General features: G+C 38.3%; 1 protein-coding gene across 10 annotated transcripts in view; it reads right to left on the reverse strand.

Moving 5' to 3' along the window:
* Positions 1–17,903, reverse strand: part of ST7 (suppression of tumorigenicity 7) — a 323,008-nt gene that overhangs the window by 174,889 nt on the left and 130,216 nt on the right. Inside the window, exon 1 of one of the 10 annotated variants that reach the window (XM_049894441.1) lies at positions 12,539–13,882. The exons of the other annotated variants lie outside the window; for them this stretch is intronic. The gene's annotated coding sequence lies outside the window, so the exon portion shown is untranslated. Of the gene's footprint in view, positions 1–12,538; positions 13,883–17,903 lie in introns of those variants that run through there. 10 annotated transcript variants of the gene reach the window in all.

Raw genomic sequence — 17,903 nt, forward strand, 5'->3', positions numbered from 1 at the left:
AATTTTAATTATCTCTTTACAATTATCATTTTATAAAACAACAATCCCTTGGATGAAAATATCTGCCTAGAAACGAAACTCATTATTTTATAGTCACACCTCCTATTATATCTAAATTCCTCCTATCTGAGGAAAGGACAATAGCATTTTCACTCTGCCAAACCATAAATTCTAAAAAAGGAAAAATCAAGCTAACCTACTCAAACCATAGATTATGGAGAGGCCATTTAAGTTTTAAAAGTCTTACATCTCAGATAAACTATGACAGTAAGGATGAAATAATTTAAAGTTGTGCTATGGGTTGTACCAATTATACTTGAAACATTTTCTGTAACAATGCTGCAGTCTAAAGTAAATGTTTAAGATACTGCAAAAGTTTAAGAAACTGTGTGAGATGCCCAAACATTTCCTGGATTCAATACATCAGAAAGATGAATAACTTGAGGAGAAGTATTTAAAATCAAAACACTTAGGTCTGTCATACGTATACAGGTAGTCCCCGGCTTAAGACAGGGTTCTGATCCGACAACTCCGTCATAAGTCGGTTCTGATATAAATAGAATACTTCTTTTTTTTTTTTTTAAGTTTTCATTATTATTGCCTTTTATTATCAGTATCTTTATAAATCCAATATTTATTGGTCTTTAAGAGTTGGAAACATTACATACAAACTTGTGGACATATCACTAACAGTAAGAGATACAACAAACAAAACACAAAACACACGGTCTCAAGTGCAGTTCGTTGTAACTCGAATACGTTGTAAGTTGGAGACTACCTATATTATTATCCTGGCCTTTGTGAGGATTAATGAGTGGCATGAAGCTCCTATGACCATTTCCAGCACCTAATATGAGCCTCTACACAGTAGCTATTAACACAGTAGCTATTATAGGTAATACATTTATACAGTTAAAATTTTAATCTAATTTATAATTCATAACTACTACTTTAATCAACATTGGAAGCGGTATTCTTTTACATTTTTCAAGCTATGATAAATTTAAATGTGTTTATTTTAAAACAAAATAATCAACTGAACTAATTTTCTCCTGCTAGAGTGAGGTCTGCTAAAATAAGAAAGAAATGTAGAACACCCTGAGAAGTCATCACATCCTGATTGTGTCTTCCCTGCAAGACAATCTAGTCACACTCGTTACTGGGCATCCCATAAAACCCGTGTTTGACCACATTTTTCATCTGGGATTTGGGTTTTGGTGTGAAACACACAGTTCTAAACATTCAATAGGTATAAAAACTCAGTGACACGAACAAGAGCAGTATTGAAACATGCACAACGGGCCTCACTGCACAAATCAGTGATTATACATTCAATTACAGTATTTGAATACCTAAAGCCGGAGTATTTAAGGCGAGGTAACTGTTTAAATTAAAAGCCTATAATTTGGAATCTTCACATTTCCTTGCTGAACTCATCCTAAGAATATAATGAGATCTTGTTCATCCATTTGCAGATTCCAGAAATTTGTACATGTGAATTGAACACATTTTTCTTGTTCTTTAAGAATCAGCCTGGTGGTGTAGTGGTTAAGTGCTACTGCTGCTAACCAAAGGGGTCAGCAGTTCGAATCTGCCAGGTGCTCCTTGGAAACTCTATGGGGCAGTTCTACTCTATCCTATAGGGTCGCTGTGAGTCAGAACCGACTCAACAGCAGTGGGTTTGGCTTTTTTTGGTTTGTAAGAATCACGACACATTCAGGAATTTATCCTAAGGAGATAATAATGGAAATGTGCCAATATTTATCTTCAAGGATATATTTATAAATATATTATTTGTAAAAGAAAACTAGCTAAATATCCAAGAAGAGAAATAGTTAAACATCACAGACCTATATAATAGAATATGAAGCCGTGGTAGCATAGTGGTTAAGAGGTCGGCTGCTAGCCAAAAGGTCAGCAGTTCAAATCCACCAGCCACTCCTTTGAAACCCTATGGCGCAGTTCGACTATGTCCTATATGGTTGTTATGAATTGGAATCAACTCGACAGCAATGGGTTTGGTTTGGTTTTATAGAATAGTATGCAGCCATTAAAAACCAAGTTGCAAATGACATGAGGCTATCACATTTTAGCTTTTTTAAAACAAGCAAATTATGTAATTACGTATAATATGGTACCTTTTGCAAAAGATTCAGAGATCATACACATAGCAATCTGTCAAGGTACATAAGCCCACGTACACTCTCTACAACATATATAGCACAGAAAAGTGTGGAAGGAGATAAAGCAAAATATTCCAATAACGTTCACCTCTACATGGTAGAATTAAGGGTGATTTTTTTTTTTTTACTTCATCATAGACTTGTTATTTGTTTCTATGATTTATTTCTATGAACTATACTTGAAATAATTTCTATGAATATGTCTTGCCATTATTTTTTAACCAGAGGGAGAAAAGGTTTTCAAAGCATGACATCAAACTAGAAACCATAAAGTAATTATCTTTGGAGGGTGAGATGACCTGGACCTTCCATTTTATACTTTTACACTCTGCACTGTCTTAAACTTTTTACATTAGCATGTATTATTTTGGTAGTTAAACAAAGCATTTATAGTTTTTAAAACTAATATGTATTATTTCTTACTTAAATGAATTTTTCCTAAAGCAGGAATTTTAGGGTAAATTTTTAAAGAACAATTCAATTTATGTTAGTTTAAAACAAGATATTTAAGGATAAATTGATAGAGTAATAGCAACAACAACAACAAGAAAATCTATCTTATTAAGGAGTTTTTCTAAGGAGAATTAGAGAGAAAAAGTATTATATATGTTTATATGTATCTGAATTCGAGTTTTAGAAAGATGGTACATGAATAATGAGCAGTTTTAACCTTTATAATGTTTCGATCACAAAATTCTAACTTAAAATCAGTGCATTTATGACTGCGTATGGGTAACACACACAGATTTATTTAAGAACCTAAAAGACTGTTCTGAAGCCAAAGGCTATCCACTTAGGCAGCCAGCAACTCTGCTTTAATACGTGCAGTCTGCGCCGAGCAGCACCCACCCACCCAAGCATTATCGCCATCCTTCAGTGTAGCAGTGGGCTGGTGGCATGACTTAATGGCTGAGCTATTGCTAGTTTTAAGGCAAATGAAACAGTAAAAGAGAATTCACCCCCAACCAGTTAACTAAAAGAATAGGCATTGAAATGTCCTATATTTGCCAATTCACCCATAAAGGCACCCATACAACCATGGCTCTTTTTTGTTCTATTCTTTTTCAAGCTTGAGAACAGTAGCGATAGTCTGATGCAGAGCGTCTATCTTGCTACCATGTAGCTGGCATTCAGCTCCTTCCAGCTGGGCATGAATCTGTAGGCCTCACCATGGGCTTTGGGCAGCACTGTTAAAATGATGTAAGTTATTGCATGGTAATAAATGGATAATGGAATAATACCTTTATTAGAAAGAATGAAAGTAACATGGTGACTTGGATTCACCATGCTGATAATAAAATCCAATGAGTGCAATTAATTTGTGTCACCAGATGGCTGGATAGATTAACATGTCTAATCTGGAATGCTCCTAAAACTAAGGTAGTAAAAACATAATGATTATAGTTCTTGACATCGTTATGTTTCTACTTTACTGTTAAATTGTTGAAATGCCCAGGTGCACCTTTTAAACATTAAAGAGCTACAAACTACGCACTAGATTCTGTATCAATGTTCAAGTTGTATAAAACTAGTACCTAAACAAAGCTGCAACTCCAAGTTCTTGCCTTTGTCTTTCAACCCCTTCTAGCTCTAAGAACACTGCTTCCTAGAAAAGCTCTGGGGGCCAGATTTTGCTCTCTCTAAAGCCAATACCTTGATGTCTCTGGATCAATTTTTCCTCATCTATAAATTGAGGAATTTGGACTGTAAGGTTCTTTCCAGCTCTAAGACAAATCTAATACAGGATTTAAGCTAAAAATCCACAAAATTTTTTTCTTTTTTATTGTGCTTTAGATGAAGGTTTACAGAGAAAATTCGTTTCTCTTTAAACAATACACATTATTTTGTGACACTGGCTCCCAACATCACGACACATGAACACTCTCCCCTTCTCGACCCTGGGCTCCCGTTACCAGCTTTTCTGTCCCCTCCTTCCTTCTCGTCCTTGCCTTGTTTTATGGACCTGTCTAATCTTTGGCCAAAGGGTGAACCTCAGGAGTGGCTTCAGTACTGAGTTAAAAGGGTGTCCAGGGGCCATACCCTCAGGGTTTCTCCAGTCTCTGTCAGACCAGTAAGTCTGGTCTTTTTTTGTGAGTTAGAATTTTGTTCTAAAAATCCACAAACTTCTGTAACTCATATCACATAGGGCTAATCTCCCTAATAAATAAAGAGCTCCTAGAAGTCAATACCTCTTTCACAAGATTATTCAAACACACAGAGTTACACTTTTTTCTAGTGGTTAAAAAAACCTGTTGCCATTGAGTCGATATCTACCCAGAGCAACCCTACAGGACACAGTAGAACTGCCCCACATGGTTTCCAAGGAGCAGCTGCTGGATTCAACTGCCAACCTTTTGGTTAGCAGCCGAATGCCTAACCACTGCACTGCCAGGGCTCCTTCTATGTGGTTAAAAAAAACCCACCCACTGCCATGGAGTCAATTCCAACTCATACGGACCCCACAGGGTTTCCAAGGCTGTAAATCTCAACAAAAGCAGACTGCCACATCTTTCTCCCGCAGAGCCACTGGTGGTTTCGAACCTCCAGCCTTTAGGTTAGCAGTTCATCACCTTAACCACTGCACCACCAGGGCTCCTTTCTACATGGTTAGGCTGGCAAAAATTTCAAAGTTTGATAATATATGCATTTTTTTTTCAGATTTGCTTAAAGTGAGGCAAGCCCATATGCTGCCTGTAATAACCATTACTATTTTTGTCATTATTATTATCACTGTTGTTGCTGTCAAGTCAGTTCCAACACACGGAGACTTCATATGTGTCGGAGAAGAACTGTGCTCGAGAGGGTTTTCAATGGTTGATTTTTCAGAAGTAGATCGCCAGACCTTCCTTCTGAGGTGGATCTGGGTGGACTTACACCTCCAACCTTTTGGGTAACAGTGAGCGCATTAACTGTTTGCACCATCACGAACTCCCCTACCATATAGAATTCACTCTATATTGTTAAACTCCATGAAAACCTAATCTGGAGCTATTAGAGCTTACATTTTAACTACTACCCACTTAGCACAGGATCTGCAGCAGTATAAAAGCAGAGTTACTGGATTCCTAAAGGGGACTCCTCTGGCTAGAGGACAGTCTTTTAGGAACTTGGATAAAATTGTTTGCTGGCTATACCTAGTCATAATTTTTTTTTAATACTTCTATCTTTCTCGAAGTTGTAGAAAATAATGAAGCAATATTTATAAATCACTCAGAGCTCCCAATAAGAAATACTTATACTATACAACGGAAAGGTTAGTCCAAAGGACTAATGGACCACATCTACCACAGCCTCCACCAGACTGAGTCCAGCACAACTAGATGGTGCCTGGCTACCACCACTGACTGCTATGACAGGGATCAGAATAGAGGGTCCTGGACAGAGCTGGAGAAAAACATAGAATTCTAACTCAAAAAGAAAGACCAGACTTGATAGCCTGGCAGAGACTGGAGAAACCCTGAGAGTGAGGCCCCCAGACACCCTTTCAGCTCAGTAATGAAGTCACTCCTGACGTTCACCCTTCAGCCAAAGATTAGACGGTCCCATAAAACAAAATGAGACTAAAGGGGCACACCAGCCCAGGGGCAAGGACTAGAAGGCAGGAGGGGACAGGAAAGCTGGTAACAGGGTACCCAAGGTTGAGAAGGGAGAGTGTTGACATATCATGGGGTGGTTAACCAATGTCATAAAACAATATGTGTACTAACTGTTTAATGAGAAACTAGTTTGTTCTGTAAACCTTCATCTAAAGTACAAAAAAATAATTACCTAAAAAAAACAAAACTTAAACTAAAGAAGTTTCATTTATATGCACACATACACACACACACATACACCACACAACACACAGACGCACTGCAGACCTCATCCCAACAGGCAGGGCTGGCTGGGAGAGAAGAAAGTACAGAGCTGAAGGAGTGCACAGAACCATGCCTTACCTCCCCTTGCTTCTCCCAATGTCCAGGTGAGAGGGATGTAGGGGAAAACAATGGGTGGCACTGAACTTCTCGGCCTCCCAACCAGTTCAAATATCTTAATTTGGGAGCAAAGGAACTTTAGCCCCTAAAGTTATCTAGTTTCTATCATAATCCATTTCTACCCACTTTATCCCTTTATTTCTGTAGGTAGGACTTCCACCACAGAAAAACTGTCATCATGATGAGTTCCATGGGTATGTAATGTCTATTCAAGATAAAAAAAAAAAATTATACACCTGTGATTGTGGGTACTTATATATGTAAGCAACGTGAAGTCTGTTGTCGTCGTTAGGTGTCATCAAGTTGGTTCTGACTCATGGCAACCCTATGTACAACAGAATGAAACATTGCCTGGACCTGCACCATCCTCACAATCATTGTTATTTTTCAGCCCATTCATTCTTGAGCAACATCAAAACAATTACTCAAAACATATTGGAAATCTATTAAAATATATTGTTTATTAAAAAGTTTATTAAAAATCAATATATTTTAATAGATTTCCAATATGTTTTGAGTAATTATTTTGATCTTTATTCCTTATAAACATCCCTAGGATGGGATAAGAATTATTCTTACCATACTAGCATACCACCAGTACCATCTTCATCACCAAGGGATAATTTTTAAATGTTCAGTTCATTGGCATTAAGGTAGACAGAATGTATTAACTGTACTCAAAAATCAATAAATTCACCCAATAACCCAAATTGTGGTATCATCTCAGGTCATGCTATAGTTCAGCTGCAAGGCCAATTAATTTGAAATAATTCTATGAAGTTGTACAACAAAAAACACAAATGCAAAAAGGGCGCTACGCTGTAGTGTCGCTACCTACTGACAAACATGTCAACTAACTATATCTCACTGTTTTCTGAGAAGTCAATAAAATTTGTACATTTCACAGAGGTTCTAACTAGAACACCATCGTTTATTTTGTCTAGTCTGGTTTCTTTAACTTTATCCAATAGCATTAAAAGGTTTAGGAGGTTTAACCTCTCAAAGCCTTATTAAAACAGAAGCCTATTACTCTACCTCATTATTTGAAGTCATGATGTACCTAATTACTTTTCTTTTCCACCTCAGACTAGCTTGTGTTGAGGGGGGAAGAGGAGACAGTTTTGGTGTGGTCTACTTTTCTTGTCAAGGCACTATCCATGAAGAAAAAGGACATTCCAGCCAAACTAGATACTAGATTAATTGTACATTAGAAATCATATAATATCTATCAATTATATCATTATCCTTAGAAGCAACAATGGCGAGACTTCAACTCATGTACTTTGGACATGTTATCAGGAGGGACCTGTCCCTGGAGAAGGACATCATCCTTGGTAAACGGTCACAGTGGCTGTAACAATAGGCTCAAACACAGCTACCATCATGAGCATGTCGCAGGATCAAGCAGTGTTTTTTCTGTTCTATACAGGGTCAGTATGAGTTGGAACCAACTCAAAGGACCTAACAACAAACAACGTATCATTACAGCATTAAAATAGAACAGCCAATTTAAAGTAACTAGTGTATTTTTTTCCTTAATTTTAGAAGAATTAAGGTAAAAAATCCAATCCAGCGATCTGTTAACAAGAATATTAACTATGTTTCTTTCACAGTGTTTCAAAGAGTATTTTTTTAATAGCCTAAGAGAACAATATTTAAGGAGAAAGAAAGAAAAGTCTGAAGCTCGTTGTGATAGATTCCTGGAAGTTGAGAAAACAGGGGTTTTGTTTGTTTATATGTTCAATAAACATTTATATAGAGCCTATTATGGGCCAGACACTGCTCTAAATATTTTACAAATATTAGTTCATTTAATCCTCATAACCACCCTATGAGGTGGAAACTACTGTTGTCCCCATTTTACAGATGGGAAAACAGAGGGACAAAGAAAGTTAAGAGACTTACCTAAAGTCATACAAGTAGTCAGTGGCAGAACCAGGATTTAAACCCTGGCAATCTGGATCCAGAGTATATGCCCCTACCACTCACACATGCTGCCTCTCACCTGAGTACCAGCAAAATTTTATCACTTTTAGGCAGTTATTATTCAATAATTGTGGAAATTCCAAGAGGGATAGAAAGATGAACATAAAAGACAAAATATCTGTCCCTGTAAAGTATGCCTAAGGTATCTGTATCACTCATCTGAATAGTTCTACCTTATCATATCTCAAAATTCCATTCACTGAGATGTTATATACTTCACTTTTCATTTTCACTTAATAAATCATTTCAGTCCATCCAGATATACCTCATTCATTTAAAATGCTATACAGAATTAGATTGTGGGGAGGCCTAGGGATATGACTAAATAGCCTACTGATTTCTCCCAGTTTTTATTTACGAGCTTCTTGCTTTCTTTCTAGGTCTCATTCTAGTAACCTGCTTAATACCCTGCTCCTTTTCAGTCTTTTCTTACCCGAACCTCCCCAAAGACAGATGCCCAGCCTGAAGTCTCCCTTGTGGGTTGCCAGCACTTCCTGCCTGAGGTTCTAAGAATTTCAGGCTTCAATTTTTTAATGTTGTGCTTCCCCTTTCTTTGCCTCGAACTCCTGTTGCTCTGGTTTGCCATGTGTCTCGATTGCCCCTTGTGATTGCACACCATGACTGCACACAGATGGGACTCTGGACATGATCTGACACACCTGAAGCTGGGCCAGTTACAGTGGCTACATCTCTTTTCCAATTCTGGCTCCCACCAGCCTGCCTTGCTCTGTAGAAGGAATTAGTTCTTCCTGGCCAGGTCCCAAGAAGGGCCAAATCAAACTCTCCCAATAGGTAATTAAACTGGCTCAAAAGCCCAAAATAGGTTGTCAATAGAGTTTCTCAGTGGGTCCCTGACGCTAAGCAAGATGCAATTTTTAGTTTTAAACCCTGAACTCTCTCCAATAGGATTTTTTGAGAAAACAATACACAGTGAATAAAAGCAGGTAAGCATAAGCATTGTTTCAAGGAGAAAATGGCAATAATTGGGAAGACCTGCATTTCTAAAAGTCAAAAGTCAATTACTAAGTAGATCATGATTACTTCTTACCTTAGTTTCTAGGTGAGCTGAGTGGAAACACTAACCAAACGATAAACCCATTGCCATAGAGTTGATTCCAACTCCTAGCAACCCTAAAGGACAGAGCAGAACTTCCCCATAGGGTTTCCAAGGAGTGGCTGGTGGATTCAAACTGCTGGCCTTTCGGTTAGCAGCTGTAGCTCTTAACCACTGCACCACCAGGGCACTGAACAATAACAACGGTCAATTTCAAATTTAATCTATTCTGTTTTTTCTTTTAGTCTAGAATATCTACGTAAGCCATTCAGAAGACAGAATATTACAGAATGATACAAAGTGACGGGGATGAGGGGGTGAGGGCTCTCTTACATGGAAACATGTTAGTCTTGTTCACTGATTTATACCACATTTCTTTTAAGAATGTACTAATATAAATACATTTTTGTGCTCCGCATCCAATCTGTATCACTGCCCCCAAATAATTATTCCTCTAGGAAATGTAAGATTGAAAAAAAAAGATTTTTTTCTCTTTAAATGAGAGTTGTTGCATCAATTGGTCTCAACCCACCTGGACCAAAGGATAATGGAGAATACCAAGGACACAAGGTAATTGCGAGCCCAAGAGACGGAAAGGGCCACATAAACCTGAGACTACATCAGCCTGAGACCAGAAGAACTAGATGGTGTCTGGCTGCAACCGATGACTGCCCTGACAGGGAAAACAACAGAGAAACCCTGAGGAAGCAGGAGAGCAGTGGGATACAGACCCCAAATTCTTGTAAAAAGACCAGACTTGATGGTCTGACTAAGACTAGGACCCTGGTGGTCATGGCCCCCAAACCTTCTGTTGGCCCAGGACATGAACCATTCCCAAAGCCAACTCTTCAGACAGGGATTGGACTGGACAATGGGATGGAGAGGGATGCTGGTGAGGAGTGAGCTTCTTGGATCAGGGGGACACTTGAGACTATGCTGGCATCTCCTGTCTGGGGGGGAGATGAGAGGGTAGAGGGGGTTAGAAGCTGGTGGAATGGACACGAAAAGAGAGAGTGGAGGGAGAGAGTGGGGTATCTCAGCAGGGGGGGAACAATTGGGAGTATGTAGCAATGTGTATATAAGTTTTTGTGTGAGACACTGACTTGATTTGTGAAATTTCACTTAAGGCACAATAAAAACTAAAAAAAAAAAAAAAAAATGAGAGTTGTTGTTGTGTGCCATTGAGTCTATTCTGGCTCACAGCAACCCTATATGATAGGTTAGAACTGCCCCATACAGTTTTCTAGGCTGCAATCTTTACAGGAGAAGATCGTCAGGTCCTTTCTCCAGCAGAGCGGCTGGTGGGTTCAAATCACTGACCTTTTGGTTAGCAGCTGAGCACTTTGACCACTGTACCATCAGGGCTCCTTAGCCAAGTACTTTATCATTGTGAATTAGTTTGCTTAATATTAGTATGTATGTTCTCACTTTAAAAACATGAAAACTATTGGATTAGTCACACAAGTGAATATTAAATGAAAAGTATTACCCTTCTGGAAACCTCTCACTGCCCATTCTCACACCACTTGGGACTTCCAGTTAGGTCTAAAGACCAGTATTAACCATAGCCATACAAATATCCTGTAGAGTTTCTAGTTTATCTGAAGTGGAAAATAAACTGTTCATGCCAATTAATGAAGCTCTTTAGCACCTGTGCTCTCCATGTGCATCCAAAGGCTTCACAGAAGGAACAAGTTAGGGGAGTCTCCCAATCATAATAACCAACCAAAAGAACACAAAATGGAGTGATTGTCTCATACTAGACATCAGGATGAAATGCGGGAGTAGGTCGTAGAGGAGAAAGGTTGCATTACCTATCAGACTGGATTCTGAAGGTCCACTGTGGCATGACATTTAAATTCCAGTAGTTACTTCCTCTCTCTGAAAATTCCACATTCGAAAAACTTAAAATCGGTACACTACAATGCCCGCTTAAATTCATTTTTGCAATATACTTACTGCATCAAATCTCATTATACTAAAGAGTGAAAAACGTTTTCCCCTTTCTTCTGAAAAGTATCCAAAGAAAAAAAGCATAACCTTTTGAAAATAATTCTGGAGAGGGAGGAAGGATAAGATATTTTGCTTAGAGATCTCTATGCTTTTAGCTTTCCTCCATATGCTATTTACTGTCAGTCAACATCCTAAGCTTTAGAAATTGCTGGCAGATTCTCAAATATAAAACAGTAATAATTTTCTTTATTGTAGCTGTGCCAAAGCAGTTGGCTTGAAGCAGCTGGCAACCCGAGAGCAAAATGCAGCTGAGGGAAGCCAGACACCTCCTTGACTAGCATCACGTGCCAGGGCGAGGTCGGCTTTGGTTCCACTTGGCGTTTCCTTTTAACCTGCCTCAAAAGATCCCTTCTCAGATTCTCTACATCAGTATGTTAATCCTGGCACTGAGTTCTGGGTATTCATTCTTCCTCCAGCTGCTTTCTGCTTCACACCCTCTAAAATCATGGTTCCCTATGCCAAAATGAAAGGCAAAATGGTACATTAGTTAAATACACAGAGAATTAGCACCACCTAAGGTAAAAGGCATGTGCCATGAATATTAATATGACTCGTGCAATTATAATCATTAGCATCCACTTCCTGTCATAAAAACACATACAATGGGATCTGGCACGTGTTAGTTACTAACTGGACAGACAAAGCTGCAATTAACCTTGGTGAAGGTCAGGAGGCTCCGCTTTAGTCACTCACAGGAGGCCTTCATTTTTCTAATCTAGCCACAACTTTGCATTCCCAACTCCCCAAGGCAGCCAATTGTTTCTGGGAGCAGCTCTAACTTCTCATAAAAATAAATGAATTTGCATGCACATTAACTGAAGGCACGTGACATATTGCAGGAAGGTGGTGTGGCAAGGTAGAAGAAACATGGAATAACACAGTGTGCAAGAAAGTGAAAATATTCTTAGCAGAGCCTGGTTAATTTATAAACAGCCCATCCAAGAATGTTTCAGTACGTGTGATAAAATAACAGTAGTAATAAAAACAACTTAGCAGACTCGGTCAGGGCCACTGCCATTCTGAGGCATAACAAAGAAAACACTTCCTATAAAAGAAGAATAAAAAAGGAAAAGAAAGGGGGAAAAGGCATAATCAAAATATTTTAGAATACGCATTTATGCTGGACATAGTCACTTACCTAAATGACACCAGTGTCCTAAACTGTCAACCCTACAATGATATATGATGTTGTCTTTAACTCTTTACAGCATGACATTTCCAAAGAGACCTAAACTATCAAACTTGCCAAATCTTCCCATACAGATCTGAACAACATTAAAGCACTAATATGTAGACATGTAAATCAGAAAATAAAGCAGCTTTACCAGTTTGAAGAAAATACTCCACAGACCATATCCCAGATTAGCCAGCACCTCGTCAATAACACCTGTTGAATGTTACATGAAATGCCACTGTGTATCAGAGAATTTAAGGGAAGCCTCCTTGCTAGCACTGAGTTTTTATGAGTTTTTTGTTCCTTCTTAACACACAGAGGAAAACAACTGGAAAGGGAATACCTGAATTATCAGTTATGAGTCTTAAAAAGTCATTATGCCAATTTGAAAAACTGTGGTAGCTCCTCAAAATGTTAAACATAGAGCTACCACATGACGTAGGAAGTCCACTCCTAGGTATACACCCAAGAGAACAGCAAACATATCTACACAAAAACTTGCATACAAATGTTCATCAGTAGTATTATTTGTAACGGCCAAAAAGTGTAAACAACTCAAATACCCATCAATTGATGAACAGACAAATAAAATGTGGTATATTCATATGAGAGAATATTATTTGGCAATAAAAAGAAATGAACTACTGATACATGCTGTAACGCAGATGAACCTTGAAAACATTACACTAAATGAAAGAAGCCTGTCACACAGGCCATATATGGTATGATTCCATCTACATGAAATGTATGGAATAGGCAAATCTATAGAGACAGAAAGTAGATTAGTGGTTATCAGGGGGTAGGGAAGGGGGAAATGGGGAATGACTGCTGATGGGTACAGGGTTTCATTCTGGGGTCATGAAAATGTTCTAAAATTAGTGGTAAGGGCTGCATAATCCTGTAAATATACTAAAAGTCACTGTGCTGTACACTCTAAAAGGATGAATTTTACAGTATATGAATTATATTTTAATTAAAAACAAAACCCAAACCCGTTGCCATCGAGTCAATTCCAACTCATAGCAACCCTACAGAACAGAGTAGAACTGCCCCGTGGAGTTTTCAAGGAGCGGCTGGTAAATTCAAACTGCTGACCTTTCAGTTAGCAGACAAATGCTTAACCTCTGTGCCATCAGGGCCTCATGTGTATTAATAAAGCTGTTATTAAAAAACGAGTCATTCCTATGGGTTGATTTGTTCAGTAAGTATTTGTTGAAGGCTTCTTGTGTGCCAGGCATTGGGGAGATAACAAATATACAGACATAGCCCCTGCCCTTCTAGAGTTTATAGTTTTGTAGAGGAATTGGGTTTAAATCCTGGTTCACCACTTACTTAATGTATACTGGGAAAGTGTCTTAGTTCCTCATCTATACAACATGGTTTCAAGCAGTACTCACTGATTGATTGGTACATTGGGAGGGCTTGCTAAATATTAGTTATTATTACTATTATTTTAGTTTTAATTGTGCTTTAAGTGAAAGTTTACAAATCAAGTCAGTCTCTCAGACAAAAACTTATATACACCCCTATACACTTCTAACTGCTCTCCCCCTAGCAAGACAGCACACCCCCTCCCTCCACTCTCTATTTTTGTGTCCATTCAGCCAGCTTCTGACCCCCTCCTCTCTCACATCTCCCCTCCAGACAGGAGGTGCCAACATAGTCTCATGCATCTACTTGATCCCAGAAGCCCACCACCCCTCACTGGCAGCATCTTCTACCCCATAGTCCAGTCCAACCCAGCTTTGGGAATAGTTTCTGTCTTGGGCTAACAGAAGGTCTGGGGACCAGGACCTCCGGGGTCCTTCTAGTCTCAGTCAGACCATTAAGTCTGGTCTTTTTACGAGAATTTGGGGTCTGCATAAATGTCGGTTATTATTATTCAGTGAATATAATAGCAAATTATAAATGTCATAAGAGAAAGCATATGAATGAAACAGGAGGGCTTTGACTGGGAAAATGAACATATCTCTTCAGGAAATAACATGGGGGCTGAAATCTAAAGGATCAGTTAGAGGTAGTCAGTTACTTAAACTGCAACCAGAGGAAAGTACAAGTGCAAAGGTCATGGGGCAAGAATGACCTTGAGGCATTTGAGGAACTGTGCTCAGAGGATGCCTAAGAAGTGAGGGAGAGATAAGCAGAACGCAATGTGCGCTGGGTCTTGCAGACTAAAATAAGTATTTTGGATTTTATTCTGAGAACAATGGAAAATCAATGAAGAAGGGTTTTAAACAGGAGGATGGCTTGATCCAAATTACATTTCAAAACGAGCACTGGCTGTATGAGAGAGGATAACATCCAATCAGAAGGCTACAGCAGTGTTCCAAAGAAAAAACGACAAGTTGGATTAGGCTGTGGTAGAAATCCTAATAACCTTGATTTTCAGCAGAATTCCTTCCTTTTTTATGTACTCAGTCTGAACTGGATGGAACAAAAGAGGGAGAATAAACATGGTCTGGAGGAAAGTGTACTATACCAAACTTGAATCAAAAAGTCCTCAAAGTCCTCGTTCTACTCCCAACCAGCTATGGAATCTTGGCACATACTTGCTCATTGAGCCTCCGCTGCTTTAGCAATACGATTAGAATAGCACCTCAACTTCACAAGGAGCTCTCATATATTTAACATGTGAAAAAGTGCCTGCAGAGTGTCAGGCAGTGTGCTCTATAAAAGTTAGCTGGCTCAAAAGCTATCCAAAAAAAAAATGCAGGTTGTGATTAGTTGTTTTTCCCCCATTAAGGTCAGCTTTTTTTTTTTTTTTTAAGAGCATGTATTAGGCTGTAGGGTCGCTATGAGTCAGAATCGACTCGATGGCAACGGACGGGTTATTGGGCTTTTTCAATACAGTAGGGTCTGTAAAGAACACAGCAGGAATCCACACTCTTGTTCTGTGACACTTGCTGTTGTTGTTAGGTGCTCTTGAGTCTATTTTCGACTCACAGTGACCCCATGTGACAGAGCAGAACTGCCCCACAGGGTTTTCTAGGCTATAATCTTTATGGAAGCAGATGGCCAGGTCTTTCTCTGGGTGGGCACTTACTTGCTGGGAAACCCTTCAAGTTGTTGCAGATAAAGCTCCTCTCCCACAGACTTGGCTCTGGGGAGCTGTGGGAGTAAATGATATTTAGAGACAGCTTTTCCCCGAAGCAGCCAGCGCAGGAAATGCATCACCCTGGAGAGCAGCAGTGGCTAGTGGCTGCGGGAACACAGGCTAGACTGGAATCAAGAGGTAGTTGTTTTTATTCAGCCTCAAAAAACATATTTCGCTTGCCAAAAAACTTGAAGCGTCTTTGCTTGGCGGAAAGTATGTGATGATAAGTAGATATATTTGGTTCTTTATGATTTTTAACACTATTTCTCTCACAAACACATAAGCTTCTTTTAATCTTAGTGGCGTTGCCTCTTTGGAGTTCAGAAGTTATATCAAACACTTGGCTCCCCATTAAGGATGACAGGAGACAGAAACCTCCCCAGGGTCCCTGAGCCTAATCTGTTATCCTCCTCCACCTATGTCATACAAAGTTATTTCTGTATGTTTGTTGCTCCTCACATTTTTACATCTGTTAACATAAATAATACTATAAGCTCCTAGATGGCACGGATTCTAGAAGGCAATCTATCTTATCCACCATTACACCCCCTCATCTACTACTGCGTTCCACAGCAAGGGGATGAATGCTCAATAAATATTTATAAACCTGAACTTAATACAGATTACTATAAAATATTATGAGTTATACTTTAATTTTTTTTTTAATGTTGTGCTATAGCATAGGTTTATAAAGCAACTAATTTTAATATGAGTACTGATTTTAGGAGATGTTTTGGAAAAAAAAACATGGCAAAATTATCCTGTTTACATGTTTAACATTCTGCTGAAATTAATGAATGACACCCAAATTTCACCCTGAAAAACATAACATTTTGGTCTCGTTGCTCGTGAAGACACCACTGTACACTGTGAGAGTCATCCATCACCTTTTCTTAAGCACGTTTGTAATAACGGTTCAATTGGGAGTTTTCTCAAATTAATTAAATGGTTGTGAAAAAAGCAAATTCTTCTGAGATTCTTCTGGAAGCCCCTGACAAAAGCCTCTAGGGAGGTAGTTTTTTAATTACCTTGATATTTCATTAATTTTTGCTGACTTTTTATAATTATTACATAATATTTCTCCTTAAATTTTTTCTAAGAAAACATTAAACAAAGGGAAGGCAAATAAATATGTATTTATTTACCACCATGTAGAGTCAAATAATGAAGAAAAAAACCTTCCTACACACATTGTCCCATAAACACTAAGCTAATTTTCAACTCCAAAAAAGTAGCTTTTCTATTGTTCAATAAAATACCATATTGAAAAACCAAAGGTAAAAAGACACCTTTAAATTAATGCCATATTATGTTGTCATAGCAATAAATTATTAAATAAATATGAGGAAATGTAATTATTTCCATCAAGGACTTTTTTTTTTGGCCTTTAATTTTTATTATTTAGCTCATGACTACTAAACAGGGATTTAATGTTCTGAAAATTATTGTAACTTCAAATCTTAAACACAGACACGGATATAGATTAATAGAAGTAATTCCTACTGGGAGTTGCTACAAATGACACTCTGGAGGATAACTGTAGCCTAGATATTTTTTTTAATTGGTGTGTGTTTAAAAATTCCAGCTTCCTTCAAAGGAGCAAGTAAACCATGCTTCTATAGAAAGAGAGAGGAAACTAAGAAATCAGCAATGAAATTACATTATTCAAATATAAACACAAAAATCCTTACTCTGTGACATATCAATTGAAGGAAACAAAAATGAATGGGAAAAAAAAAAAAAAGCCTTATCATTCAGAAAATTTTTCATCTTTGTCCTGGGCTTGAAGGGAAAAAAGAAACACTAAAATTGTTTTACGTTTACATAAAATCATCAGATCCTTATCACCTAGATTTTCTTTTCTTTCTAATTGAATTCTCATTGGAACCTCCAAGAACAGAGTAAATTGCGGGGTGGGGGGCGGACCTCTTAGGCTCTATTTCGAGTTCTCTTTTGAGTTTAAATGGAGCCCTGGTGATGCAGTGGTTCAGAGCTACAGCGTGTTACAGCTGCTAACCAAAAGGCTGGCAGTTCCAATCCACCAGCCGCTCCTTGGAAACCCTATGGAGCAGTACTACTCTGTCCTATAAGGTTGCTCTGAGTCGGAATCAACTCAATGGCAATGGTTTTTATTGTATTTTGAATGAGATATTTTTCTATCTATAGGACAATGCTTCATCAAAGTATGCTTAAAAAAACCTTTCTTTTAAAATATAATTAGATATAGATTTTTAAATATCATTAGATAAAGACTAATGAGAGAGTTTCCATAAAAATCAAAGTCAAGAACTGGGTTGAATTGTGTCCCCCAAAAGATATGTTGAAGTCCTAACTTCTGGGCCCTGTGAATGTGATCTTGTTTGGAAATAGGGTCTTTGAAGATGTATTAGTAAATATGAGGTCATAGCAGAGAAGGGTGGGT

The sequence above is a fragment of the Elephas maximus genome, chromosome 8 (assembly GCF_024166365.1).
Source record: "Elephas maximus indicus isolate mEleMax1 chromosome 8, mEleMax1 primary haplotype, whole genome shotgun sequence".
NCBI lineage: Eukaryota > Metazoa > Chordata > Mammalia > Proboscidea > Elephantidae > Elephas > Elephas maximus.